The 14,671-nt window shown below is 35.4% G+C and overlaps 1 pseudogene; it reads left to right on the top strand.

Moving 5' to 3' along the window:
- Positions 1 to 4,631: 4,631 nt before the first annotated feature.
- LOC138827396 (U6 spliceosomal RNA) lies at positions 4,632 to 4,731 on the top strand (annotated as a pseudogene).
- Positions 4,732 to 14,671: the final 9,940 nt, after the last annotated feature.

The following is a 14,671-nucleotide window of genomic DNA, read 5'->3' as shown; positions in this document are numbered from 1 at the left end:
CTGAGACATCAAATTTTGTGAATTGACCTTTAATTACCCAAATTATTCTTTGAAAAAGATAATTTGGGTCAAAATATTTAGGGAGAAAGGGCCCTTCAAAATGAAAGAAGGTATTGGGTTCACACTTTTCTGTTTGTAACACTTTCCACAATGTCTTTGCACGTGAAGCACTGAAACACGGAAAAAATCTGATTGGTTACGCCAATGATTACACATTTCTAAGTAGCTCACAAAAAATAATATCCTTATTAACATGAGGTAGTGAAGACTTCTCTTATTACATAAGCCAAAAAGTTTGGGATCAGAAAAGAATTGAGAAAATTGAAAGGGTAAGAAAACAATGTTCTTAGAAGCCCTATCTAAGCATACTGACTTCAGCAGTGGAGGGAGGCCAAAAATTTTGATATAGATTGTCTTAATATTTTTGCTACCTAAACTGATTTTACAGAGCCTATTTGGCTCACTACAATGTAGAGCAGTTTGAATGAGGACAGGAAAATAAATTCTACGTCCAAATGAGGCAACTTAAAAGAGTTTTAAAAGAGAAACCATGAAGATGTAGCGGGGTGGGGTGGGGAGGAGATCTTATAGTCTTTCAGCTTCACTGGACTTGAAGTCAAGAAGCTGTGCTTAATTGGAAATCAGGGAAGAGCTAAGAGGAGGACATAGAATTAGGACATAGAAGCATTGTCCTTTGTAATAGACACTGTTACCCAAGGTATGGATGATTTAACTCTATTCTATTCCATACATCTTGCTGAGCAAATGCAAGACTAAGAAAAAATAATCTATTGAAATAATTTTGCAAAGAATAACTTCACTGATCCTGATATGGTATCTAAGGAGAGTCTTAAGAGAGAACATAAAAGTGGAGTATACTTCGGTTTCCTCTAAGCATCTTGTTAGCAAAATATATCTTTGAGGTTAGAAGTGATTGAACCAAAAAGTAGTGGAGTACTTATTTTTGTGGAACTTTAGACACAAGAAGATTTTCAAGGTAAAAGAAAAAAAGTATAGCTAAATATTTGTGATCACAGCTTCTTGGATCGGTTTTTTGGAGACAAAGTTTTACATTAGAGTTTGTCCTCATTAACATAGATGTTGGATTTTCGTGGCAACCAAATGCAAGGGTGAAGCTTAATGGACTCCCTTGGACAAGTAAACAGCATGGTAGAAAAAAATGGCAAATAATATTTAGGAAATTAGTTTGGCTAATTACTTTGCCAGAGCAAAGAATGAAAGATATAATTCAAAATCACTTGACTTAAAAGTATGAAGAAAGAGTAGTGAAGAGAGACGAGAGAAAACATAGAGGACTCTTCTGTCTCCAGTGGAGTAATGGATTCTTGATCTTGTTTCTTTCATTCTATCTTCACAAGCTATCAAGTGTGGCTGAGGACTGGAGTATCCATTGCAGACAAAGAGAACTCACAGAAGAAAATATTTGCAGCAGATGTAGGTGATTCACAACCTTAGATAATCTACTTAAATCTGTTCAAAATTCTCTGCTACCCCAAACTGCCCTCTTTGAACAGCTTTGTTTGCTATTCCCAAGACTACCCTTCATGAACTATTTAAAATTTTGAGAGGTCATATATATCCTCTCTAGAGATTGCTGTTTGGTTATGATTTTTGTGTGTTTTTGTTTTTTGTTGTGTTTTTTAATTAAATTTCAAAAGGTTGTGCAAGTGTATTACAATAAATATGTCCATCTAATTGTCCAATGCTCCTGGATCAGAGTGACTCCTTCTATCATTCTCAACCAACCCCTTCTCCATGATGTATTTCAGATTTATCACTTCCTTTATCACATGTGTACATTGAGTATTCTAGCTGTACTTGCCCCTTGTTCCATTTTTCATTCATTCTGTCTTTACTATTATTCCTCTCTGGTTTCAACTTCCTGATAGTCATTCTGTTAAACTGTTAATATTTTGAAAGGTTTATATACTATCCATGGAGTTTCAATCCTTCGTACACTTGAACTGATGTCAGCTTATATTTCCATAATTCATTCATCTGCAATAACAATTTGCAAGACTGGAGACGTGAAGCACCTAGACATGATTTTATTCTCATCCATTTGTAAGATTAATCTTTAGTCAACAAGAAAGTTTAAAAATGGCTTAGAATATATTCCTAACTACCAAATTTTATAAACGGCTTTGAAAAAGGTTTGTGATTATTTTATTTTACATGGGATAATATTTTCTACTACCTATAAGTTTTGGAAAAAGAAGAAGACTACGATTTACTACTATACAGGAATATGGTAGAAATAGAAGACAGATTTTATGTTTGTCACATCTCTGATGAGTACCCATATTCATGACCTTAAGTCATATTTCTTACTATGTTAAACTGATAGGTAAAACATAAAACAACATATGATAAAGCAACTATTTGTGACTTTTTAAAATGTACCTTAGTAAGTGATTAAACTTACTTTATTAGCTAGTGTTTGGGTTTGAATTATGGGAGGTTTTTCTATTTGACACATTTCTGTAAGGCACCTACTGAACAACACAAATGGTGGGTGGTACTATTTCTACACTTTAATGAATGGTTGAACCTGTTTGGCATTAGTGCTGGGTAAATAAAACAACTCTATTGTAACTTGCACCCTAAACTTGAAAAATTTGTAATGTCAATATTGTCTACTTGTCAAATGTTATTTTGGTGAATGTGATTTTTAAGAGATTATTTGAAAAAGAATCTGTTTTCAGGAGATTAAGTGTAGGTTATCATTGGTTTGAGAATGATAACATTTTTATTCTACAGAAACAAGTTTTACTGAAGTACCAGTATTTTGAAGCATTAACGATCTTCTCAATTAATGTTTTTGTGAATTATATTTGACCTGTAAGTCAAGTTTTCCTAGCCTTGGTAGACCAATTATGGATCTATCGTTCTAGGAACTATTTTTTTTGCCTACTTATGCTGGACTGAAATCTTGGAGTAATCATTAGAAGAGGGGTATTAAAAATAATTTTGTGACATTTGTGATCTTGGTCACTCATATGGGCTGGTCATTTGTTAACTGAAAGTTTGAATTACTGTACTTTCTCTCAGATTTTGTGATCTCATCTTTCATTTTAAGTTGCATTGCATTACACAATTGCTTACCACTAATTCCGGTGTCATAAGGAATTGAGATGGATTTTCAATTAATTTCTGTTGGCATGTTTCATGAGCCTAGGTGAGAAATCTTCCCCTTGTTATCAGATGAAGAGGATAACTAAGACCTGGGATCCTAGGACCCGTTGGTCCTGCAGAAGAATAACACCTTTTAGATATCATATCAGCAAAATTTGGGTACAATAAGTAGAAATGCTTCAGAAATATAGAGAAAAACATTTTGCAACCAATGAGTTAAAACAATAAACAGAGCAGCAGAGTAAAATCCCTTATAGATTAGAGGAAAAAAATTGTTTTTTTTTTACAATGTGAATTCAGAAGACCAAGAATACTTAGAACATATCACATGTTTATACCAAAGACATTGCATTGATACTTTATATATTCTAATGTACATTCTAAACTTTATTATTTATATTCAAATCTATTTATTGTAATAAATATCTATTTATTTGTCAAATTATCAATTAATTCTAGTAAGTTTCACTGTGTGAAAAAATATCAGCACGTATAAATATAAAATATATAACTATAAAATATAAGAAAAAAGGCACATGTTTTGCAATGTTCTGTTGTGGTTAGGGTATCAAAGGCAACTGTGTTTTAAAATATTATTCCATTATTTCTACCTCAGTGTTTGGTAGAGTTGGACCTAAAACTTTACCATTTGGAGATTTACAGCCTAGAGACAAGAGGAAACACTGTGATTAAAACATTACCAATTTAAGGCCTAATATCGAGGAGAAACATATAGACTTCTCTTGTAACTATGAAAATATTTGATGAAAGAAAGGCAGTAGTGTAAATTCCTGCCTGGATGGATGGTAGATTGGCCAGGACATTTGGTAATCATGCATGTGAAATTTTTTTTCACCTTCTTGGCTTTAGCTACTATTGAAATGTTAGGTATAAAAAACAATTATATTTTGATAAAATACCTTCTAGCTTAAATGATTCTGTCTTAACTGTTTATCTCTCTATGATCCCTTTTAACTAATATTAGTTTTGTTCCAATAAGAAAATCTATGCTGTCAGGGTAAGATATTCTGGTTGGTCTGTTGCTACAGGGAAGAAGAGTAAAGGGTCAGGTAGACATTTATACCAGTAAGACATCATTTAGGAATTTTTAAGCTGCAGAAGTTTAGAAGTAGCTCTTAAGCAAGGCTTACTTTGAATCCATTACCTCCACAAAGCTAACTCAGTTTATAAATAAGTACTTGAAAAACAATCACCTTTGGACCTAGCTATAAAGGCTTCAAAGTATAATCAAATTTAAAATGAAAAAGACTTACAATAGTCATTGACAAAAAAATTGCAAATGTGAGCAATCGACCAAACAATATTAGCTTTTCCCAATATACACAGAATTTTAGAGAAGTGAGATCAATAACATTTTTAGGAACAATAAGGGTTCCTAGTTACAAACAGTCAACCAAGGATATATGCCTGTATAAAGATTGCATCAATAACTACTTAAATTTACAGGATACTACATGCTTCAGCAGGACGTTTATCCAAATTACTACAATATAGAGATTATCATGGCACTTGCACAAGGATGATATTAAAATTTGTGAAATATTCCATATTTTTCATTCTTGAGATGCAAGAAATGAAAAACAGTTATTAAAAATTGATTACAAAAATACAAGTCGTTATGTCGAAAAATGAACTTTACAACTTTGTGCGGGTGGAGGGGTAGCAGGGAGGATTGAGTGGGGAAGCAGGGGAAGGATGGGAATGGATGGGAAGGGTAAATACAGGAGGAGCCTACAATGCTTGATAAAATGTACTCATTATCTTGCCCATGTAATTGTAACCCCTCTGTACAGTATTTTCACAATAAAAAATTTAAAAAGGCAAATATAACAATATATGTAATTCATTGAACTGAAAGTTAGTTTGACATCAGTGTGTTAAATCCTCACCTTAGAATGGCCTTTACATAGCATAATCTTTACAAAACATTTGAAATTGGATAACATTGTCATTTTATCCTAAAGAAATAAAATAATATAAGGACCTAGGGAAAAAAAGGAATCTTAAACTTTTTCTATATGGAATGCTATCTGAAATAACACATTTATTAACGAACCTATATATTATAAAACAATGTATAATTCAAAGTATTATATCTAGGAGAGAATTAAATAGATTATGGACATTATACAAACAAAATACAGAGTATTTTAAAATATACTTTTTTCATACAAGCACCAGAAATATTTTTAGTTTCTGTACTACTCATTTCAACAGATAAGTTAAAGTGATTTCTGATTTAAAAATCACAAACCCTGCAGAAATCATTATAGATGTATACAAACAACTCTTGAATACATTTTGACATCAAAGTCAGGCAATTCACTTGAAGAATACTATGGAATCCATGAATTTTTAAAGTAAGATATTGCTGTTGCTTTGTATTGTGAAAATATTTTGTACAGACACAAAGATGGATTGGCATTTTTGAAATTTAAGAATCTTAACCAAACCATTATGAGTTAGGAGAACAATTTTTACAGCCTTCCACAATTTAAAAGAGGTAGTGATACTTATTTATCCTTTTGGCAATATTAAATGAAGTTTCTTCCAAGTTGTTCTTCAGACCTGGTTTGATATAATGCTTCAATAGAAGGCAATCCAGCATATCTTTGATATTTCTATTCCAAGCAGCAAGATGCAAGGGAGTCAAGAGGACTTTAGTTTGGGAATTGGTATCTGCCTCAATGTGAACTAAGGAAGCAGCCACTCTGGTATTATTCAACATATAAGCACTGTGCAGGGGTGTTTAGCCATTCACAGTAATTGCATGAATATATGCCTTGAGCCACCAACTCATGGACCATGTCTAAGTGCCCACTGGAGGCTTCCCGATGAAGAGAGGTATACTCATCATCATCCCTAGTATTCACATGAGTGGCCTTTTAGGAAAGCAGTGTCTGCACTGTAGTAAGCCAATTATTTTCAGCAGCCCAAACAAAAATTTGCTTTAATACTTCTCCATTTTTTTGCAAATGATATCATTCCTCACTTTTTCATCTTGTTCCTTGTCTTCATCAGAATTGCCTAACCAGAGACAGTGAGTACCAGTGGGAATGGGGTGCACATGTATTCCCGAATAGTTCACATTGGTTGAACTGGTCAGAAAAATCCAGTGAATTTTCTACATCTGTTATTTCACCATGATTTTCTTTCTCTTTTTCCAATTTTACTATTGGAAATTATTCTAACTGGAGAGTAGGGAATTCATAGAGAGCAAAGGAAAGGTTTTCCTCCATATTCAAAGGTATAGACTGAAAATGGGACCAGTGGTGTCTTCATGTGCAGCTTATTATAGGAATGAGAAAATATGAAATAATGCCTTCTATGTAAATGATTTGGGAAATGGCAGAGCAGAAAGTGAAATGATGCAACCAAAAATATAAAAGCAAAATAAATTAGGATAATTATGGAGCAGTCACATTATCTATGAGAACCATGAAAGGGAGAGAGGAAGAGAGAGACAGATGTACAATGACCTAGCTAGCCAAAAATCCATGCCTCTGATCAATTTATAGAGCAAACAATTTTATTTTTTAAAAGAGGTGGAAATGGAATTTATGAATTTACTTGAAATTAGTAAATACATTTTTATTAGCCTACATAAAGAGACATAGCTTTGACCAAATTATAGACAAAAATCTAAATCCTTGATAATTCTAGTAACAGATCTGACTGAAATCAGTTGAATCACACTTTTCCTGTAGAGTGAAGGAATAGGTCCAGGCTAGGAAAGCAGCTAGAGAAGGCAGACCGATTGTATCTGTGACAAAACTTTGTGGAAAATGGTATCAAGGATTAATTACTGGTGATCCACTTGCACTGGAAGTGTGAATCTGAACTATTGCTTGCTGATTCTGAACTATTTCTTTAATAATTATAAGTTCCAAGAAGAAAAGGTGAGATTTAATTGATAGCAAAGGATTAGTAATACACTTTGACTTCTCATTAAGCACCTTCAATCATCAAAATCACATGAAGACAATAGACAGGCCTACTTTTTTGGATGAAAACAAGTATCTTTAAAAACAAGGTAATTAAGTATTCCTACAAAGGACTTCTATTTTACTACTGCATTATATAGTTTTTCTAATGTTGGGTAACAAATAATGGATCTATTAGAAAGCTCTTAAAGCTCATATGTTCAATAGTGAGTTCTCTTATATTATACCATAGTATTTTTGTTTATGGTTTTAAGAAGAAATTTACTAGCTTAAATTTCTGACAAGACAATATCATCACTGTACAACTTGCTTCTATACTCTAAGTTTTAAATTACTATCTAATATGTGTATTAGATAGCTATAGAGGAAAAACTAGAAGCCACACTTGTGGCTCATGTGTTTATCCTAGCTAATCAGAAAGATGAAATCTGAGGATTGTGGTTTGAAACCAAACCAAGCAAAAAAAAAGTCCATTAAATTCTGATTTGAAAGTTGCCAGCAAAAGCTAGAAATGGAGCTGTGGGACAAGCAGTAAAATTCTAGGCTTGAGAAAACTACAACAAAAAAACAACAAATTCTGGGACAGAGCCAGGCCATGAGTTCAAGCCTAGTATTAGCACCAAACAAATGAATTCATTAATTAATTAAAATAAATTAAGTGGTCACATGTGGCGAGGCAAGTAAAATGTGACACCCATGGTGACTGGATTGTGTATTATTTTGTAATAAGGCAAATTAACATTTGTCCTAATCACTAAAATTTTATTTGTACTTTTTTGTACTAAACCCTGAATTTAGCATGCAAGTATATGTGTGTACATGTGCACACATGTGTGTATGTGTATATGTATGCGTGTGCTGTTGCAATGTTGCTTGCCAGTGTGGACAAGGTGAGGCTCAAAAGAGCTAACTGTGTTGAAATGTTTTTATTTATCAGTGTTCTGTCATGTCATTTCTGTGGAGCCACCCTTCTGTACATTTTATTTGTCAAATAATAACATCATCATAATCAAAGCATATACAACATTAAGTTAGATAAAAGAGACCACTTTCAGCTCTTATTATATGTTAGGTAAGAAGATACAGATATAATTAGGTAGTAAGTTATTGCTGTAAGATGACTGTCAGTACAAAATATGTATTTGACCTCTTAAATTGGTTATACTTTTAAGATATACTCTTGGAGTGAGTTTGACTGACTTGACCAAACAGGTATTACTCTCTGGTTATTCCCGTGAAACACAAGGTGAATAAACTCTTTCTGGATTTCTGTTGAAAATAACTTTCTTTGTAACATTATATCTATTCTCACTAAGATAATCAACCCTGTATTTATTAGGTTTGAATATCCCATCATATTGACTGAAAACCAGTATTGTGGATATGCTTGCTAGATATACCTTTCAAAACAAACAAACAAAAAGCATGTGTCACCTCCAGATTATGGATGCATTTGAAGTTCTTTTGTACATGCAATGGGATCCCCACTAATGGCTCTTTTGTGAAAGTAACTATCACAACTTTAACAAATAAGGCTTTTCGAATATCTTTTCCAATATAAATAACAACCCCGAGAGCGTCTTGCAATTTCTGAAAAGCCTTTAAATATTTTTAGTATTATTTCAGTTCATTGACTATAGAGCTATAGACATTTCTGAAATAAATATTAAGATCTGAAGATGTAAGTGGGTATATAGGCTTTTTATGCAATAGAATATTATGAAATATTATGAAATAGAATAAAAGGATATAAGTGAATTTGGTAAGCTAATTATTAGAATAACTTTGCTTTCTAGTAACAGTTTTTTTTTTCTTTTTTGGGGGTCCGGTCGTGGGGCCTTGAACTCTGGGCCTGGGCACTGTCCCTCAGCTCTTCAGCTCAAGGCTAGTGCTCTACCGCTTGAGCCACAGCACCACTTCCGGCTTTTTCCTTTTTGCTTATGTGGTGCTGAGGAATAGAACCTAGGGCCTCATGCATGCAAGGCAAGCACTCTACCACTGAGCCTCCTTCCCAGCCCCAGTAACAGTTTTTTGAATGTAGATGATGCAGTTAAATTATTTCCTTTGTGGCTCTGTACTTCAGTTAGTTTTATAATCTTGATAATTATAAGAGTGAATTTGTAGAAAAATAAAGGTATTTGAAAATGATGGATTAATCTTGTGTTTTCTGTTCTACTCCCAAGAAAATGAGTTATTTTCAAGTGTTAATATTTTATCATTGAATCTTCAATATCACAAGAAATTTTGAAAAACATGCAGTAGTATTCATGTCTTTTTAAACCAATTGTATTCACAAGTTGGAGAGTCTTTAATTCATGCTTAGGTCTAGGTGTCCATGATTTTTAACCTCTCGTTCCTAACATTAATGATAGGTAAGACTGCATTTTTGGGTATATGAAAGGTAAATATTTATCTGGGGTCAAAGGTGATTTTTATATCAGTCTTGCTTTAATAACATTTTAAAGTAATACATTTCTCTCAAAATGTTGGGTATAAAAAGCAATCAAGATACCTCTAATGGTAAACAACTTATGTGAGCTACAATGTGGAAATGATTGGTCTATAAGACCTGCAATCTGTTTCCATCAGGAATTGGGGAGATTATTCTTTCAGTATGACTGTGATGCAGTGTTGTCATGGGATAGAATATAATTTCTACAATTTTGAGCTAGAAATCAAGAATGTTATAGTTTAGCAGTTCCTTTAACCAGGGAGGTATAAATTGATTATGAACTTGGAGTTTTCATATTGCAGTTACCTATTTCCTTTTTTTTTTTTAGTTGGTCTTGGCACTTGAACTCTGGGCTTGGGTACTGTCCCTGCACTCTTCAGCTCAAGTCAAGCACTGTACCGCTTGAGCTACAGTGCCACTTCTGGTTTATTAGCGGTTTATTATAGATAAGAATCTCTCGGACTTTCCTGACTGGGCTGGCTTTGAACAGCGTTCCTCAGATCTCAGCCTCCTGAGTAGCTAAGATTACAGGTATAGCCACCGACATCCCGCTTAGTTTCCTATTTTCTAACAAAGATAAAGTGAAATATTATTAGAGTGTGGACAATAATTCTGGGAAATTTTCCTAGAATTAGTGAACTAAGTGCTGGTATTTTAGTCACAAAATAGAATGAAGTTATTTGATACGGTGGGAATGGGCCGCAGGCTAAGATTTACCATTTGTGAAATGTTGTACTAGTAATTCCAACTCTGAAGACCTCAATATCATCATCTGAGAATTAGAAATAGAAGTAGTTCTACTTTATGGGATTATTGTGAGGATTAAATTAGATACCATAGGTAACGTACTTGGAAAAACAATCAGCATTTGATCCTTTCTACCTGTTATTTAATCATGTGATGAATTCTAACATTTTTACTGTGATTTTTATATTGTTTCTCTTTAGGATATGCAATGTGATGTATTAACATTCATTTTGTTGGTCACTTTTCTGTCATTTTGAGGAAAATAACTACAAAGAAAATTTCTGAGAAGGAAACTATTATTTTGATTCATGATCTAAGAGAACACAGTTTAAGGTTCAGATGTCTCCATTGTTTTTTTTTTGGGGGGTCCAGTCGTGGAGCCTGAACACTGGGCATGGGTGATGTCCTTCAGCTGTTCAGCTCAAGGCTAGCTCTCTACCACTTGAAACACAGCGCCATTTCTGGCTTTTTATTTTTGCTTATGTGGTGCTGAGGAATCGAACCCAGGGCCTCAGGCCTGCAAGGCAAGTTCTCTACCACTGAGCCACTTTCCCAGCCCCGTCTCCATTGTTTTTAATTATATTTTTATTAAATAGTTGTATGAAGGAATTTCCATTCAACAAATCAGTTTATAAGTACAATGGATCTTTACATAACTTTCCAATACCCTTCCAAACCTCACCCCACTTTCATTTCTTCTAGTTTCTGCATTGAATATTATACCTTCCCTCTCTTCATCCAAAACTCTCTTTATTCCTTCCCTTTGACTTCCGCTCATATCTTCCAAATGATAGTTTCTTGGTATTCATTTTGTTGGAATAAAAGTTCAAATTTATAAGAAATTACAACTTTTAAATACTCATCTGCAAAGAGCATGCTTTGGTTAATAATGTTGTGTAAACTTGCATAAAATCCTATGTTCCAAATACGCGACCGAACATGGGTCCTCTGTGTATCTGGCTCTGACTTAGTTCACTTAACATATTTTTAGATCTATCTATTTCTTTGCAAATTATGTAACAGTCTTCATAATGGATGGGTGCAATCCAACTGTGTATATGTGCCCCACTTTCTCCAAACATCCTTCTACCGTAAGACATCTGGGCTGTTTTCATAACATGGCTACGGTAAATAGTGCAGCAGTGAACATGGTTGTGGAAGTGATTTTGCTATATCTTTTGGAAGAATTCGTCACTATCTTTCTGGGAGCAATCCTCCAGACAATTTTTCAAGAATAAGCACATCCCTCCTTTCATCTCCATCACAACGTTTTGCAAGTCCTCAAAAACACACTACCCCCTACAGGTCTCAATAAGCTAAAACCACACTGGGCCCATATTCTTTCAATACATTTTTTTCATGATTATACACATAATTTACTGAGAACCTTCTATGTACTTTTCTAATGTGGGAATGAGAGACATGACAATAGAGTAGAGTTCCAGGAAGATGGCGGAGGAGAAGCTGGAATCTGAACAAGCTCTTGCATAGAAAGCAGTTTTAGAGTTCCAGTGAACAGTCCCAAGCCAGAGAATCACACCAAGTGTGCCATCACAGGACAGAGAGTTAGTCAAGAGAGGGGAAGCCAAGGAAACACATCAGCTGCCGCTGCGGCGGCAGGGTCACGACGGCGACCACCTCCGCGGAGTCATACCTGAGACACAGAGAGTCCGGGACGAAGGAGCCAGACGCAGCGGACGAGCAGATTCTACTCAACACCAACAAGAACCAACAAGGAGCGGACATCTTCATCCTGCTGTTTGCAGACCAGAGACGACCCAGGATCCAAGACTCAGTGTGAGTACAAGCCCGACGTCCTCACTCCTTCCCAGGGAGCAGAGGAGGGAAGGCCACCCCTCCCCCCCCAGCACCGGATATCTCCATCTTGGGTACCTACAAAGCTCGGAGGAGCTGCTACCTCCAACTCAGGCCTTGGAATAAAACGAGTCATTTAGCAGGTCACAAGAACTTAACGGCGAAGTGACCTGCCAGACTCAGCTCCATCCAGGGAAAAGTCACCCAGATCAGGCGCCAGCCATTGGAGTGGCTTGCCTCACTGGGTAGCCAGAGCCAGAGGCTGCCCCTCCCTCTAGCAGCCACCACAATCAATTGAAAAACAGAAACCCTGAGAATGGCTCCATGCTGGGCACTGTGAGCTTTATCACAAAATAGCCCCAGGGAAAAGCTACTGTTTGTTGAAAGGCCTCAACTCTACCCAGAACCTAGCCTCATCACCACATCCCCCTCTTTTGTGATTCTCAAAGCAGATCACCATCCCAGAAAACTAACCTGGGAGGGGGATCTCAAAATCTTGGGTAAAGCAGAGCATTATTCTGCCTCTTCCAACAAACCGACTTAAGAAACCAATCAAGCCACAGGACCTAAAGCTGACCAGAGACTCCAACAAGAAACGGGTTACAGACAAAAGGGAGATACAAGATTCTTCCCACCCCTCCCCCCCAAAAAAAAAATTCAAAAGACTTTTTTTTCTTTTTTTTTCTTTTTTCTTTTTTTCTTTCTTTTTTCTTCTTCTTCTTTTCTTTTTATGTTTGTTTTTTGTTATATATATAGAGATATATGTATGTATAAATTTTTTCCCTTCTAAAACTTTTACTAATCTTTAATTTTTGCCTCTCCTGAAAAAATAATTGTTTTCCAGTAACATTTTTTTCTCATCTTATAATTTTTATTTTAAGAATATGTGAATGAGCGTTTTCCTTTCTTTTCTTGTCTTCTTTCTCTTTTTCTTTCTTTCTTAATTATCTTTTTGTTTTTTGTCTAACTCTACTGAACTTCTGATCTTTTCTTCTCCCTTTCCCATCCTTAAAGTTTTTCACATCTCCTCTATGTCCCTCCCCTTCTCTCAACATATTCACATTCCTCTCTAAATAGACGGTCTTTTAACCTCTATAATAACATTAATTTTCACGTTTCTATTTTTTTCTGGTCTCTTTTCATTCCCCTTTCGGTCTCTTCTTTTTCTCTCTCTCTCTACTTGCATCCTACCCAACCCATTTCCTGCATTGTGATTAGGACATAGTTAACTCTCCCTGTGCCTCCCCACACCAATCTATTCCTGTTTTTTACCCACATCTCTCCCTAATCCTAATAATTTCTGGTTTTCCAAATTCTTTTCTGCGGTTCGAAGTATTTTAACATATAGTTGTTTGATGTTGAATAGATGTATCTGTTGAACAAGATTGTATATGTAGACTATTCACTGTACAAACGCAAACTTTGGTTGATGGTTGCCTTAAGATAGTGTTCTAGCACAAAACTGTTGCTATCTTCATCTCAAATGGGCAGAGTGAGATGGAAAAACACAAGAAAAATGGCAAATTCGGGTATCTCAATTCCCAATCTTGATAATCAGGGATTAGAACAGATAAAGAATAATCCAGAGGAGAGTTCCCAAATAGCTCTACAAACACTACTAGCAAACATGATAAATGAGAAGTTTGACAATGTACAAAGGACTCTGTATGAGCGTGATAGGGAGAGAGAGGAGGCATCCCAGAAGTTTATACAGGAATATCATAAGCGTGAGGAAGCTACTCAAAAACTGATACAGGATTTGTGTGAACAACTTGAGAATACTCAAAGAGAAAGGGAGGAATGGCGTGAGCAGGCAGAGAACACTCAAAGAGAACTGCAGGAATCCCACGAACGGGAAGAAAGAGAACTGCAGGAATCCCACAGACAGGAGGAAGCTAATCAAAGAGTAATTCAGGAATTGAGAGACCAGGTAGAGAATACACAAAGATCACTAAAGGCATTCATGGAATCCATTAACAAAGAGCTGAAGGAAGTCAGGAAGACCACAAAGCGAATGCTGAATGGAACCCAACAGAAGGAATGGGAGTCCAAAGAAACCATAACCAATCAACTAAGTGATTTGAGAACAAACACTGAACACCAAATTAAGGAAGTAAAGAAATTCATACAAGACCTAAAACAGAGCTTCAACAAAGAACTTGAAGCTATCAAATCTGACCAATTAGTAGGAAAAGAGATAAAAAACAAAGTAGAGAGTCTTGACAGCAGGTTAGACCATGCAGAAGATCGAATCTCAGGGATTGAAGACAGCCTAGATATTATAGAGAAAGAATATACAACCATCCAAGACAAGTCCAAGAAATATGATAGGTCTATCCAACACCTGGAAGACACCATCAGAAGGCCCAATCTAAGGATAATGGGTGTAGAGGAGCACCTAGAAACAGAAGTTAATGGTCTAGGAAATTTGTTTAACAGGATCCTAGCAGAGAACTTCCCAAACATACAAAAAGATAGGCCTATTCAGATACAAGAAGCTTTTAGAACCCCAAATAGACCAGACCAGAATAGGACA

This window comes from Dipodomys merriami, unplaced genomic scaffold (assembly GCF_024711535.1).
Source record: "Dipodomys merriami isolate MVZ:Mamm:240054 unplaced genomic scaffold, mDipMer1.0.p SCAF_155, whole genome shotgun sequence".
Classification (NCBI taxonomy): Eukaryota; Metazoa; Chordata; class Mammalia; order Rodentia; family Heteromyidae; genus Dipodomys; species Dipodomys merriami.
Note: the sequence above shows the minus strand (reverse complement) of the source record. Positions and strands in the feature narration are given on the sequence as shown.